The sequence below is a fragment of the Lactuca serriola genome, chromosome 9 (genome assembly GCF_051521515.1).
Source record: "Lactuca serriola cultivar US96UC23 chromosome 9, Lser_US96UC23_V15, whole genome shotgun sequence".
Lineage (NCBI taxonomy): Eukaryota > Viridiplantae > Streptophyta > Magnoliopsida > Asterales > Asteraceae > Lactuca > Lactuca serriola.
Genome location: NC_136416.1, coordinates 191081515 through 191099912, shown reverse-complemented (window position 1 = coordinate 191099912; position 18398 = coordinate 191081515).

Sequence of the window (18398 nt, the reverse complement as noted above, 5' to 3'; positions counted from 1 at the left end):
CGATTTCTTGATGGTTTTGATATACATGATTGGTTGATGTTTTAATTAATATAAAAACAAAAATGTTTGGTTGTATGTTTTGAGTCGTTAGATATTCGCTTAAAATTACATGGTATTGGAACCGAGCCAAACCATCTAAGCCGAAAGCTCCAAACTGGGACTATAGATAAGCATTCTTGGTTTTAATTGTATGATAAATTAGGGTAAAAAAATAGAGATATTTATTTAACTCTAAATATATACTTTTGCTATTTAGTTCATAAGTTGAAAGAATTTATTTATTATCAAAAAGTTCTAAATAATTTGATGCCTCGATTTTAAGTTTCAGTAATTACTTTAGTCGCAAATCAAAACTCGGCATGATATTTGTATTCTAAATTGGTGGTAAAATAAATTAAGTTGACTTATCTATAAAAAGTCATAAAAAGTGTTTTGAACATTTGATAATCATATTTTGACCCATGAACAAAGTAGGATGTAAAAGAAAATAGGATGTAAAAGGTAATCTTTTAACTTGAAAAAACAAAGATTACAAAATTAATTATATTGAAAACATTAACTATTATATATATATATATATATATATATATATATATATATATATATATACATATATATATATATATATATAAAGAGAGAGAGAGAGAGAGAGAGAAAAAAAAAAAGAGGTAGGTTCAAATATTTCTCACATCTATTGTGTGCTAAAATGCACCAATAAGAATTTAGTATTAATTATATCTATATTAAATGCTATCCATACTTACAACTCATTTTTATGGAAACCAATTAAATTTGTCATTAATGTCAACAATAATATTCTTTCAGAATGAATTCATCTCTAGAAGAAATAAAAGTGTATTCCAGCAGAATGAGAGTGTATTCTACTAAAATACACTCTCGTTCTTCATATTCCATGCAACTTTAATTTATTTTAAGTGAGTGACTTCTGAAACAAAATACGAACTCATATATAAGAACCTAGATGTGAATTCATTTTGAAAGAATGTTATTGCTAACATTAATGATAAATTTAATTAGTTTCCATAAAAAGAGAACTATAATTAGGGATATAATTTAATATACATATAATTATGGAAATCCTTTAATATCTATATTTATTTAAGTAAATAATTATTTAATTTACTAAAATCCTATTGGTGCATTCTAACACAATAATTGTAAGAAACAAAATAACCTAGCCCTATATATATATATATATATATATATATATATATATATATATATATATAAGGTAATCTTTTTACTTGAAAAAATAAAGATTACAAAATTAACTATATTGAAAACATTAATTAATAAAATTATAACCATATATATATATATATATATATATATATATATATATATATATATATATATATATATATATATATATATATATGGTGTTATGATAATCATACATTGAATATAGAACAATGTAGGATGTAAAATGTAATCTTTTAACTTGAAAAAAATAAAGATTACAAAATTATTTATATTGAAAAACATTAACTAATAAAATTATATATATATATATATATATATATATATATATATATATAATTATCAGTGTTCTAAAAGGCGCGCCATGGCGTGAGGCGTGGCTCCGCCGTTACGAAAAGTCTCATAACGTTGCTGTTAAGCGTGGCTCGTGGCAAGGCGTGATATGGCGCGCCAAGACGCGTTATGGCGTGTTATGGCACATGTTTTTTCGTTTGAGACACAGTTTTTTGCTCTTTGTTATGTCTTTTCTAATCGGAGATACAAGTATTTTGGTTTTTGTTAAATTTTTGTTACTAATTATTGATCTAACACTTCTAAAAATTAGTTATATTTGATACAAATTTATATTTATGTGGTAATATAATTTTAAATTAATACAAAATCGCCGCCTTACATCACGCCTTGAAAAACATCATGGCTCGCCATGGCTCGTTAAATTTGAGGCTTGACATTGCCGTCACACCACGCCTCACGCAATTAGAACCTTGATATATATATATATATATATATATATATATATATATATATATATATATATTTATAGGTAGGTTCAAATGTTTTTCACATCTAATGTGTGCTAGAACACACCAATAGGAATTTCGTATTAATTTTATGTATATTAAATGTTATCCATACTTACAACTCATTTTTTTGGAAACCAATTATATTCGTCATTAATGTCAACAATTATATTCTTTCAGAATGAATTCATATCTAGAAGAATGATAGTGTATTCCTGCAGAATGAAAGTATATTCTACTAGAATACACTCTCGATCTTCATATTTCGTGCAACTTTATTGTATTTTAAGTGAGCAAGTTCTGAAACAAAATACGAACTCATATATAAAAACCTAGATGTGAATTCATTCTAAAAGAATGTTATTGTTAACATAAATGAAGGATTTAATTATTTTCCATAAAAAGAGAATTATTATTATCGATATAATCTAACATACGTATAATTATAGAAATCATTTAATATCTATGTTTATTTAATTAAATAATTATTTAATTTACTAAAATCCGATTTGTGCATTCTACCACACAATAAATGTAAGAAACAAAATAACATAGCCACATATATATATATATATATATATATATATATATATATATATATATATATATATATATATATATATATATATATATATAGAGAGAGAGAGAGTTATGATAATCATACATTGAATGTGGAACAAAGTAGATATAAAAGGTAATCATTTTACTTGAAAAAAATAAGGATTACAAAATTAACTATATATATATATATATATATATATATATATATATATATATATATATATATATATATATATATATATAGTGTTTTGATAATAATACATTGCATGCGGTGATAAAAAGTATGACATGATTATAAAAATATATTTATATGTTATTTTAAATATTATTTTGAATCCAAAACATAAATTATATTATTATATAAAAAAATGTATTCAAATACTATTTTTCAAAATAGTTAAAATGTTTAAATATTATAAATATAGAAAGACAAGTCAATTTAAATAGAAATTATCAAAAAAAAACTATTTTTATTATAATTTTGTTTCTAATAAAAACGTTTTTAATTAATTAATAGAAAAAATTACAGACAGTGCTTGATCAAAAAAAAATTTAAAAAGTTAATAAATTGATACGCAATTTCTAAATAAACAATTACAACGTTAAGTTTTAATACTAAATCATAAACATATTTCTTTAAACACAAATTACGAGTATATACTATTGTATACGAGTAAATTTTGAGGCGTTAGATATTCGCTCAAAATTAGTTGGCGTTGGAACCGAGCCAAATCATCTAAGCAGACAGCTCCAAACTTGGACTGTAGATAAGCATTCTTGGTTTTAATTGTATGATAAATTAATGTAGAAAAATAAAGATATTTATTTCACGCTAACTATATACTTTTACTATTTGGTTCATAAGTTGAAAGAATTTATTTTTTATCAAAAAACTCTAAATAATTTGATGCCTCGATTTTAAGTTTCAGTAATTACTTTAATCGCAAATCAAAACTCGACATGATATTTTTATTCTAAATTGGTGGTAAAATAAATTAAGTTGACTTATCAATAAAAAGCAATGAATAGTGTTTTGAACTTTTGATAATCATATTTTGACCCATGAACAAAGTAGGATGTAAAAGAAAGTAGGATGTAAAAGGTAATCTTTTAACTTGAAAAAACAAAGATTAAAAAATTAATTATATTGAAAACATTAACAAATAATATTATAACTATAACTATATATATATATATATATATATATATATATATATATATATATATATATATATATATATAGGTAGCTAGGTTCAAATGTTTCTCACATCTATTGTGTGCTATAATGCACCAATAGAAATTTAGTATTAATTATATATATATATTAAATGCTATCCATACTTACTGCTCATTTTTATGGAAACCAATTAAATTCGTCATTAATGTCAACAATAATATTCTTTCAGAATAAATTCATATCTACAAGAATAAAAGTGTATTCTAGCAGAATGAGAGTGTATTCTACTAGAATACACTCTCGTTCTTCATATTCCATGCAACTTTATTGTATTTTAAATGAGTGAGTTCTGAAACAAAATATGAACTCAAATATAAAATCTTAGATGTGAATTCATTATGAAAGAATGTTATTGCTAACATTAATAACAGATTTAATTAGTTTCCATAAAAATAGAATTATAATTATGGATATAATTTAATATACATATAATTATGGAAATCATTTAATATCTATATATATTTAATTAAATAATTATTTAATCTACTAAAATCCTATTGATGCATTCTAGCACACAATAATTGTAAGAAACAAATTAACCTAGCCCTATATATATATATATATATATATATATATATATATATATATATATATATATATATATATATATATATGGTGTTATGATAATCATACATTGAATGTGGAACAAAGTAGATATAGAAGGGAATCTTTTTACTTGAAAAAATAAAGATTGCAAAATTAACTATATTGAAAACATTTAATTAATAAAATTATAACCATATATATATATATATATATATATATATATATATATATATATATATATATAGGTAGGTAGGTTCAAATGTTTATCACATCTATTGTGTGCTAGAACACACCAATTGGAATTGAGTATTAATTATGTATATTAAATGGTATCAGTACTTACAACTCAGTTTTTTGGAAACCAATTAAATCTATCATTAATATCAACAATAATATTCTTTCAGAAAGAATTCATATCTAGAAGAATGCTAGTGTATTCCTGCAGAATGAGAGTATATTTTGCTAGAATACACTCTCGTTGTTCATATTATATGCAACTTTATTGTATTTTAAGTGAATGAGTTCTGAAATAAAGTAAGAACTCATATATAAAAACGTGGATGTGAATTCAATCTAAAACAATGTTATTGCTAACATTAATGACAGATTTAATTAGTTTCCATAAAAAGAGAATTATAATTATGAATATAATTTCACATACATATAATTATGGAAATCATTTAATATCTATATTTATTTAATTAAATAATTATTTAATTTGCTAAAGTCCTATTGGTGCATTCTACAACACAATAAATGTAAGAAACAAAATAACCTAGCCATATATATATATATATATATATATATATATATATATATATATATATATATATATATATATATATATATATGGTATTATGATAATCATACATTGAATGTGGAACAAAGTAGATATAAAAGGTAATCTTTTTTCTTGAAAAAAAATAAGATTACAAAATTAACTATATTGAAAACATTAATTAATAAAATAATACATATATATACGTGTGTGTGTGTGTGTGTATATATATATATATATATATATATATATATATATATATATATATATATATATATATATATATTTGGTGTTATGAAAATCATATATTGAATGTGGTGATAAAAAGTATGACATGATTATAAAAATATATTTCTATGTTTTTTTAAATATTATTTTGAATCAAAAACATAAATTAGATTATTATATAAAAATATATTCAAATACTATTTTTCAAAATAAACAATTACAACGTTAAGTTGTAATACTAAATCGTAAACATATTTCTTTAAACACAAATTTCGAGTATATACTATTGAATTATACGAGTAACTTTTGAGTCGTTAGATATTCGCACAAAATTAGATGGCATTGAAACCGAGCCAAACCATCTAAGTCGATAGCTCCAAATTGGGACTGTAGTTAAGCATTCTTGGTTTTAATTGTATGATAAGTTAAAGTAAAAAAAATAGAGATATTTATTTCACTCTAAATATATACCTTTGCTATTTGGTTCATAAGTTGAAAGAATTATTTATTATCAAAAAAACTCTATATAATTTGATGACTCGATTTTAAGTTTCAGTAATTACTTTAGTCGCAAATCAAAACTCGACATGATATTTTATTCTAAGTTGGTGGTAAAATAAATTGAGTTGACTTATCTATAAAAAGCAATAAATAGTGTTTTGAACTTTTCATAATCATATATTGACCCATGAACAAAGTAGGATGTACAAGAAAGTAGGATGCAAAAGGTAATGTTTTAACTTAAAAAAACAAAGATTACAAAATTAATTATATTGAAAACATTAACATATATATATATATATATATATATATATATATATATATATACAGAGAGAGAGAGAGAGAGGTAGATTCAAATGTTTCTCACATCTATTGTGTGCTATAACGCACTAATAGGAATTTAGCATTAATTATATGTATATTAAATGTTATCCATACTTACAATTCATTTTTATGTAAATCAATTAAATTCATCATTAATGTCAACAATAATATTCATTTAGAATGAATTCATATCTAGAAGAATGAGAGTATATTCCAGCAGAATGAATGTGTATTCTACTGTAATACACTCTCGTTCTTCAAATTCCACGGAACTTTATAATATTTTAAGTGAGCGAGTTCTGAAACAATATACGAACTCATATATAAAAACCTAGATGTGAATTCATTCTGAAAAAATGTTAGTGGTAACATTAATAACAGATTTAATTAGTTTCCATAAAGAGATAATTAAAATTATGGATATCATTTAATATACATATAACTATGGAAATTATTTAATATCTGTATTTATTTAATTAAATAATTATTTAATTTAAAAAAATTAAATTGGTGCATTCTAGCACACAATAAAAGGTAATCTTTTAACTTGAATAAACAAAGATTACAAAATTAATTATATTGAAAACATTAATTAATAAAATTATATATATATATATATATATATATATATATATATATATATATATATATATATATATATATATATATATATGATAATTATACATTGAATGTGGTGATAAAAAGTACGACATGATTATAAAAGTATATTTATATGTTATATTAAATATTAGTTTTAATCCAAAACATAAATTATATTATCATATAAAAAATATATTCAAATAATAATTTTCAAAATAGTTAAAAAATGTTTAAATATTATATATAGAACGACAAGTCAATTTAAATAGAAACAATCAAAATAACTTAATTTATTATAATTTACTTTTTTTCTAATAAAAACATTTTTAATTAATTAATAGAAAAAATTACAAACAATGTTTGATCGAATTTTTTTTAAATAAATTAATAAATTGATGAGCAATTTCTAAATAAACAATTACAACGTTAAGTTGTAATACTAAATCGTAAACATATTTCTTTAAATATAAATTACGAGTATATCCTATTGAATTATACGAGTAAGTTTTGAGGCGTTAGATATTCGCTCAAATTAGATGGCATTGGAACCGAGCGAAACCATCTAAGCTGACAGCTCCAAACTTTGATAGTTAATAAGCATTCTTGGTTTTAATTGAATGATAAATTAAAGTAAAAAAAATAGAGATATTTATTTCACTCTAAATATATACTTTTGCTATTTGGTTCATAAGTGGAAAGAATTTATTTATTATCAAAAAGCTCTAAATAATTTGATGTCTCGATTTTAAGTTTCAGTAATTACTTTAGTCGTAAATCAAAACACGACATGATATTTGTATTCTAAATTGGTGGTAAAATATATTAAGTTGAATTATCTTTAAAAAAAAATAATGTTTTGAACTTTTGATAATTATATTTTGACCCATGAACAAAGTAGGATATAAAAGAAAGTAAGATGTAAAGGGTAATCTTTTAACTTTAAAAAACATAGATTACAAAATAAATTATATTGAAAACATTAACTAATATATATATATATATATATATATATATATATAGGTAGGTTCAAATGTTTGTCACATCTATTATGTGCTAGAACGCACCAATAGGAATTTAGTATTAATTATATGTATATTCAATGTTATCCATACTTACAATTCATTTTTATGGAAACCAATTAAATTCGTCATTAATGTCAACAATAATATTCTTTCAAAATAAATTCATATCTAGAAGAATGAGAGTGTATTCTACTAGAATGCACTCTCGTTCTTCATATTCCATTGTAACTTTATGGTATTTTTAGTGAGTGAGTCCTGAAACAAAATATGAACACATGTATAAAAACCTAGATGTGAATTCATTTTGAAAAAATGTTATTGCTAACATTAAAGACGGATTTGATTAGTTTCCATAAAAAGAGAATTATAATTATGAATATCATTTAATATACATATAATTATGGAAATCATTTAATATCTATATTTATTTAATTAAATAATTATTTAATTTACTAAAATCCTATTGGTGCATAGTAGCACACAATAAATGTAAGAAACTAAATAACCAAGCTATATATATATATATATATATATATATATATATATATATATATATATATATATATATATATATATATGGTGTTATGATAATCATACATTGAATATGGAACAAAGTAGATATAAAATGTAATCTTTTTACTTTAAAAAATAAAGATTACAAAATTAACTATATTGAAAACATTAATTAATAAAATTATAACCATATATATATATATATATATATATATATATATATATATATATATATATATATATATATATATATATATATGATGTTATGATAATCATACATTGAATATGGAACAAGTAGGATTTAAAAGGTAATCTTTTAACTTGAAAAAATAAAGATTACAAAATTAATTATATTGAAAACAATAATTAATAAAATTATATATATATATATATATATATATATATATATATATATATATGATAATTATACATTGATTTTAAATACTATTTTTAATCCAAAACATAAATTATATTATTATATAAAAAAATATATTCATTACTATTTTTCAAAATAGTTAAAAATGTTTAAATATTATAAATATAGAACGACAAGTTAATTTAAATAGAAATTATGAAAAAAACTATTTTTATTATAAATAGAAATTTTACAAGTAAGTTTTGAGGCGTTAGATATTCATTCAAAATTAGATGGTATTGGAACCGAGCCAAACCATCTAATCCGACAACTCCAAGTTGGTATTGTAGATAAACATTCTTGGTTTTAAATGTATGATAAATTAAAGTAAAAAAAAATAGAGATATTTATTTAACTCTAAATATATATTGTTGCTATTTGGTTCATAAGTTGAAAGAATTTATTTATTATCAAAAAGCTCTAAATAATTTGATGCCTCGATTTTAAGTTTCAGTGATAACTTTAGTCGCAAGCCAAACCTTGACATGACATTTGGATTCTATACTGGTGGTAAAATAAATTAAGTTGACTTATCTATAATAAGCAATAAATAGTGTTTTGAACTTTTGATAATCTTATTTTGACACATGAGCAAAATAGGATGTAAAAGGTAATCTTTTAATTTGAAAAAACAAAGATTACAAAATTAATTATATTGAAAACATTAACTAATAAAATTATATATATATATATATATATATATATATATAGGTAGGTCTAGATATTTTTCATATCTATTATCTGTGCTACTACGCACCAATAGGAATTTAGTATTAATTATATGTACATTAAATGTTATCTATACTTAAAACTCATTTTTATGGAAACCAATTAAATTCATCATTAATGTTAACAATAATATTCTTTCAGAATGAATTAATATCTAGAAGAATGAGAATGTATTCCAGTAGAATGAGAGTGCATTCTACTAAAATACACTCTCGTTCTTCATATTCCATTCAACTTTATTGTATTTTAAAGTCCTGAAACAAAATACGAACTCATATATAATAACCTAGATGTGAATTCATTCTGAAAGAATGTTATTGCTAAATTAATGACGGATTTAATTAGTTTCCATAAAAAAGAATTATAATTATGGATATCATTTAATATGCATATAATTCTAGAAATCATTTAATATCTATATTTATTTAATTAAATAATTATTTAAGTTACTAAAATCCTAATTGTGCATTCTAGCACACAATAAATGTAACAAACATAACAACCTAGCCTTTATATATATATATATATATATATATATATATATATATATATATATATATATATATATAAATAATTTGATGTCTCGATTTTAAGTTTTTGTAATTACTTTAGTCGCAAATCAAACCTCGGCATGATATTTGTATTCTAAAATGGTGGTAAAATAAATTAAGTTGATTTATCTATAAAAAGCAATAAATAGTGTTTTGAACTTTTGATAATCATATTTTGACCCATGAGCAAAGTAGGAGGTAAAAGAAAGTAGGATGTAAAAGTTAATCTTTTTAACTTGAAAAAACAAAGATTCCAAAATTAATTATATTGAAAACATTAACTATTAAAATTATGAATATATGTATATATATATATATATATATATATATATATATATATATATATACACACACATAGGTTCAAATGTTTTTTTCACATCTATTGTGTGCTTGAACGCACCAATGAGAATTTAATATTAATTATATGTATATTAAATGCTATCCATACTTATAACTCATTTTTAAGGAAACCAATTAAATTCGTAATTAATGTCATCAATAATATTCTTTCAAAATGAATTCAAATGTAGAAGAATGAAAGTGTATTCCAGCAGAATGAGAGTGTATTCTACTAGAATACACTCTCGTTCTTTATATTCTATGCAACTTTATTGTATTTTAAGCAGTGTTCTAAAAGGCGCGTCATGGCGGGCGCCAAGTCGCGCCATGGCGTGAGGCGCGGCGTCATCGTTACGAAAAGCTTCATAATGTTGCTGTTAGGCGTGGCGCGTGGCAAGGCGTGATATGGCGTGCCATGACGCGTTATGGCGTGTTATGACGCGTGGTTTTTTCGTTTGAGACATATTTTTTTGCACTTTTTTATACCTTTTCTAATCAGACATAAAAGTATTGTCTTTTTTATTAACTTTCTGTTATTAGTTGTTGATATAACACTTCTAAAAACTTGGTATATTTGATATAAATTTATATTTATGCGGTAATATAATTATAAATTAATACAAACTCGCCGCCTTACATCACGTCTTGAAAAACGCCATGGCTCGCCATAACTCGTTAAGCTTGAGGCTTGGCCTTGCCGCCATGTCACGCCTCACGCCTTTTAGAACCTTGATTTTAAGTGAGTGAGTCGTGAAACAAAATACGAACTCATATATAAAAACCTAGATATAAATTTATTCTAAAAGAATGTTATTGCTAACATTAATGACAGATTAAATTAGTTTTCATAAAAAGAGAATTATAATTATAGATATCATTTATTATACATATAACTATGGAAATCATTTAATATCTATATTTATTTAATTGAATAATTATTTAATTTACTAAAATCTTGTTGGTGCATCCTAGGATACAATAAATGTAATAAACAAAATTACCTGGCCCTATATATATATATATATATATATATATATATATATATATATATATATATATATATATATATATATATATGGTGTTATGATAATCACACATTGAATGTGGAACAAAGTAGATATAATAGGTAATCCTTTTACTTGAAAAAATAAAGATTACAAAAATAAGTATATTGAAAACATTAATTAATAAAATTATAACCATATATATATATATATATATATATATATATATATATATATATATATATATATATATATATATATATATATATTATCCATTAAATGTGGAACAAAGTAGGATGTAAAAGGTAATCTTTTAACTTGAAAAAATAATGATTACAAAATTAATTATATTAAAAACATTAATTAATTATATATATATATATATATATATATATATATATATATATATATATATATATTTATATATATGATAATTATAGATTGAATGTGGTGATAAAAAGTATGACATGATTATAAAAATAAATTTATATGTTATTTTAAATATTATTTTGAATCCAAAACATAAATTATATTATTATATAAAAAAAAATATATTCAAATACTATTTTTCAAAATAGTTAAAAATGTTTGAATATTATAAATATAGAACAAAAAGTCAAATTAAAAAGAAATTATCAAAAAAAAAACTGTTTTTATTATAATTTATGTTTTTTCTAATAAAAACGTTTTTAATTAAATATTAGAGAAATTACAAACAATGTTTTATCGAAAAAATTTTAAAAAAATAAATAATATGATAAGCAATTTCTAAATAAACAATTACAAAGTTAAATTGTAGTACTAAATCGTAAACATATTTCTTTAAACGCAAATTACGAATATATACTATTGAATTATACGAGTAAGTTTTGAGGCGTTAGATATTTGCTCAAAATTAGATGGTATTAGAACCGAGCCAAACCATCTAAGGCGACAACTCCAAAATGGGACTGTAGATAAGTATTCTTGGTTTTAATTATATGATAAATTAAAGTAAAAAAATAGAGATATTTATTTAACTCATAATATATATTTTTGCTATTTGGTTCATGAGTTGAAAGAATTTATTTATTATCAAAAAGCTCTAAATAATTTGATGACTCGATTTTATGTTTTAGTAATTACTTTAGTCGCTCAATGTCAGCAATCCATCTCATCGCAGCGATCGGATCCTGCGTCCCATCAAACTCGGGTGGCTTCGTGTTGTTGAACTCCCGAAACAACAACGAGCCACCTCCCTGAGGCCTGGCAGCAGCTACAGCTGCTGTAGCTGCAGCGGCTGCGGCCTCAGTCACCGCAGCGTACCGCTCATCAAAAGTCTCCATCAGTGTGGTCTTGATAGACCCAAACATCTCCGGAATCTCGGCCCTGATCGCGCAGCCACCTCATCGTGGATCATCTGACGAAGCTCCTTGTCACTCACACCGCTTGCCTCAGGTCTGTGGCGTGTCCCAACCATGATGTCTCTGAAATATAACATAATGATATCAAGGACTTATTGGAGCGTGCTCACACTCGAAATCTTAACCCTACTTGTTCCTTGGTGCCCAAAGGATTCTTACCTAGAGTGCGCACTGCTCCGGTGTCTTTGGTAGTACGGGCCCTTATACTACCGCCTACACCACATCAGTATTCACCATAAGTCCTCATCCTTGGATCCCAAATCACAAGTACTCTATATCTCATTGGCATAGGCTACTCCTCGGTAGACCTCTCATAAGCCCCTCACTGCTACCTACTCGCTCACAAGCATCACATAGCAGCACATTCCTTCCTAGGCTAAGGCATCACAAAATCAGGCCACTCTAGTCCTAATATGAATACCTAGCCATCTCTATCATGCATAATATAACATATCATATTTCATAACACATACGTAAGGACATTTTGGGGGGTTTCACCGTTTGGGCGCTGACTGACCGTACACACTGCTCCGCTCTGGTTGTCTCAAAATCTCTTGCTTTTTAGAAAAAAATTTAGTTTTTATCGTTTGAAATTTTCCTCAAATCCTCAGTTTGAGTTCGGCTACGCCCGAAAGTGCATCCGAATCTCTCAAACCAAGGCTCTGATACCAACTTGTAACAACGAGATTTTCAAAACAAAATTTTCATTTCCAACAACCACTTTCATATGAAATATTCTCTAAAGTATCCAACAATAGTTATCAAATCATATCGTATCCCAAGATCACAAAAAAATCAAATCCTCTCTCTCTAGTGTGTACGAGTCACGCATGCGCCTTCCCACCGTCCTTGCTAGTACCTGAAACACATAACCCAAAAACTGTAAGCATAAATGCTTAGTGAGTTCCCCAAAATACCACTTACAAACATATGACTTTCCAGGACATACTCCACACGATCTTCCAGTCCATGTGTCTCAGGGGACTTTCATCCCAACCCGGTAAACCTTCTGGTCCTATCCGTGTTGACCTTCCGCTCCATAACTCCCTGACCTTCCGGTCCATATCATAATGCCTTCCGGCCCATATCAAACATAGCATATATATCACATACATAGCGCATACGAAACAGACAACTCATAGCATGTAACGCATATATCTCATAGCACACCATACCTTCCGGTCACACATAGGTACCTTTCCAGGTACAATATAGTGAGAAGACTCACCTCGTATGATGTCTAGAATCTCACTGCTCGATATCTCCGAATCTCGAAACGACGACCTAGCCCCGCCTAATCACAACAAATAATCATTCTAATTATTAACGGCTTCCAAGGCTATGCTACACCCTTTTCCACTGTCCCGCAGAAGGGTAAAAGACCATTTTACCACTACCTGACTCAAAAGTCCACATATTGACCAAAACCCTAAAAGTCAACAAAAGTCAACAGCAAGTAGTACGCAGGGCGTACCAGCTCCTGTATGCGGGGTGTACCCTTGCACTCCAGAAACGGGGGACGCGACCCACTACGCGGCGCGTACTGGGATTACGCCCAGCGTACATCCCACTTTCTTACTTCCTCATTTTAATGTCTTAAACGATTAAGACATAATCCCATATTTCAGATCTGACCATCTTAATATCTCTTAATCCATAAAGTCGAAACCTTTAAGCCTTTACATGGCTATAAAGGCTCTCCACACCTTCTAACACCTTTCCTTTCTTCTCTAAAAGTCTAGATTTCATGCATGGCTCAACATTCACGTCCAACATTGCATTTTTATGAACATACAACGCATATAGTCTTGAAATATGATAGATCTAGGCCAATGGATACTATTTGCTCATAAAGTCTCCATCTTGGGACCAAAAACCCTAGAAATTGGTCCAAGAAGCACACCACACAAACTACAAGGCAAGATCTGAACTTTTTACCTCAGGAAGAAGCTCCAACCTTTGTAGTCCTCAGATCTACACTTGTCCACCCACTTTTAGCTTCGAAAATGGTCTCCTCTTCTCTTTCACCACCTTGGAATGACACTTTGAAGCTTAGAACACTTACACCCAAGCTAAAACGAAGGAAATACTCTCTTAGGGTTTCTTTCTGAAAGATGGTGGCTGAGGGACAAGACCATCTCATTCCTTTTATAGCCCTTAAGTCATAATAGGGTTTTGAATCTGGGCCGGTTACACCCGGCGTAACCTTAGGTACAACCAGCGTACCCGGATGGAACCGCGTACAAAATAAGCGTGCGAGTACGCGTAGCGTACTCCTTGTATGCCCAGTGTACTCACAAGCTTAGCACTTAACACAAAGGGACCTAATATGACAACTTGGAAAAGATGAAGGGTTAAATGGTTGAACCTGAATTCCGGGATGTTACAATTCTCCCCCACTAGAACCAGACTTCGTCCCCGAAGTCTTATACCAAAAACAACTCCGGATGCTGCTCCTGCATCTCTGACTCTGACTCCCACGTCAGCTCGGACCCCTTCCGATGCTGCCACTGAACCTGCACCAATGGCACCTCCTTGTCCCTCAGAACCTTGATCTTCTGATCCCAAATCGCGATTGGTTTCTCGGCATAATTCAGGCCCGCATCCACCTGAATATCCTCCGGAGGCACTACCGCCGACTCGTCGGCTATACACTTCCTCAACTGAGACACGTGGAAGGTATCATGAATCTGGATCAACTCCGCAGGTAGCTCCAGACGATATGTTACTCTGCCTACTCTCACAATCACTCTGAACGGCCTAATATACCGAGGCCCCAGCTTGCCCCTCTTCCTGAATCGGATCATTCATTTCCAAGGAGATACCTTCAAGCGCACGAAATCACCGACCTAGAACTCGAGCTCAGACCGTCGCCTATCCACATAACTCTTCTGGCGACTCTGAGCGGTCAACAACCTCTATCGGACTTGCTGTATCTTCTTTGTCGTTTGGAGCACAATCTATGTACTACCCATCACGCGTTGCCCTACTTCTCCCCAGCATATGGAGTTCCGACACCTCCTCCCATACAACAGCTCCAAAGGTGGCATACCAATGCTTGAGTGATGGCTGTTGTTGTAGGAAAACTCAGCCAAGGGAAAATACGTGTCCCAACTTCCGTCAAAATCCAATACACACGCCCGAAGCATTTCCTCGAGCATCTGAATCGTCCGCTCACTCTGTCCGTTCGTCTGTGGGTGGTATGCGGTACTAAAATGCAGCCTCGTACCCAACTCCTCGTGAAACTTCTTCCAAAATCTGGAAGTAAATCGCACATCTCGATCTGAAACAATCGAGATCGGAACTCCATGCCGCGATACCACCTCCCTCACATACAGCTCTGCCAGCCTCTCAGTAGAAGAGCTCTCACTGATAGCAAGAAAGTGAGCGCTCTTCGTCAACCTGTCCACAGTCACCCAAATTGCATCGACACCTCTAGCAGTCCTTGGCGATTTGGTGATAAAATCCATGGTAATCTGCTCCCACTTCCACTCGGGAATCTCTAACGGCTAAAGCTTGCCATGCGGACGCTGGTGCTCGGCCTTAACCTTGCGACATGTAAAGCACCTCTCTACGAACCATGCAACATCCCTCTTCATACAGGACCACTAATACTCCTTCTTTAAATCCAAGAACATCTTAGTGGCCCCGGGATGGATCGAGAACTTCGACCTATGGGCTTCCTCCATCAAGATGGTATGCGCTCCACCCACAAACGGTACCCAAATCCCGCCCTGAAAAGTCATAAGTCCTCGACTGTCGGTGACAAACTCCGATACCTGCCCGATCACCCGCTCCCTTTTGCGGTTCTCCGGTCTCACGGCCTCTGCCTGGGCCCCTCGTATGGTGTCCAACACCGGAGTCATCACTGTCAACCTCATACAAATGTCTCGAATGCATATATATATAGGTAGGTTAAAATGTTTCTCAAATCTATTGTGTGCTCGAATGCACCAATAGGAATTTAGTATTAATTATATGTACATTAAATGTTATCTATACTTACAACTCATTTTTATCGAAACCAATTAAATTCGTAATTAATGTCAACAATAATATTGTTTCATAATGAATTCATATCTAGAGAAAATGATAGTGTATTCCAGCAGAATGTGAGTGTATTCTACTAGAATATACTCTCGTTCTTCATATTCAATGCAACTTTATTGTATTTTAAGTGAATGAGTCCTGAAAGAAAATACGAACTCATATAAAAACCTGGATGCGAATTCATTCTGAAAGAATGTTATTGCTTACATTAATGACAGATTTAATTAGTTTCTATAAAAAGAGAATTATAATTATGGATATCATTTAATATACATATAATTATGGAAATCATTTAATATCTATATTTATTTAATTAAATAATTATTTAATCTACTAAAATCTTATTGGTGCATTCTAGCACATAATAAATGTAAGAAACAAAATAACCTAGCCCTTTATATATATATATATATATATATATATATATATATATATATATATATATATATATATATATATATATATATATATATGGTGTTATGATAATCATACATTAAGTGTGGAACAAAGTAGACATAAAAGGTAATCTTTTAACTAGAAAAAATAAAGATTGCAAAATTAACTATATTCAAAACATTAATTAATAAAATTATAACCATATATATATATATATATATATATATATATATATATATATATATATATATATATTGTTTTATGATAATCGTACATTGAATGTGGAACAAATTAGGATGTAAAACGTAATCTTTTAACTAGAAAAAATAAAGATTATAAAATTAATTATATTGAAAACATTAATTAATATACATATATATATATATATATATATATATATATATATATATATATATATATATATATATATATATATATATATATATATTGAATGTGGTGATAAAAAGTATGACATGATTATAAAAATATATTTATATGTTATTTTAAATATTATTTTGAATCCAAAACATAAATTATATTATTATATAAAAAAATATATTCAAATACTATTTTTCAAAATAGTTAAAAATGTTTAAATATTATAAATATATAATGACAAATCAATTTAAATAGAAATTATCAAAAAACTATTTTTGTTATAATTTATTTTTTTCTAATAAAAATGTTTTTAATTAATTAATAGAAAAAATAAATAAATTGGTAAGAAATTTCTATATAAACACTTACAACGTTAAGTTGTAATACTAAATCGTAAATATATTTCTTTTAACACAAATTACGAGTATATACTATTGAATTATACGAGTTTCTGTTTTATTTATTTTAAATTTTTATTATAAAAATGGTTAATGTCTAGTCATTAGGAGTATAACTTTTCATTGTTTTATTTAACTCCTGTAATATACTACTTTCAAGAACTAATATAGATTTTGTGAATAAGATTTACTACATAACTATACCTGCATGACTAACACGTGGCAGGTATGGACAAATCTTTTAATCCGATAATCTGTCACTTTAGCAGCTCTATTCTCACCCACCAGTCTATAAGTAGTCGCCCACATTCTCACTCGATGTCTTTTTCTCCTCATGCCAAAAACACATATTCTAGAGAGAGAAAGTATTCAATTTTAGAGAGAGAGAGAGAGAGAGAGAGAGA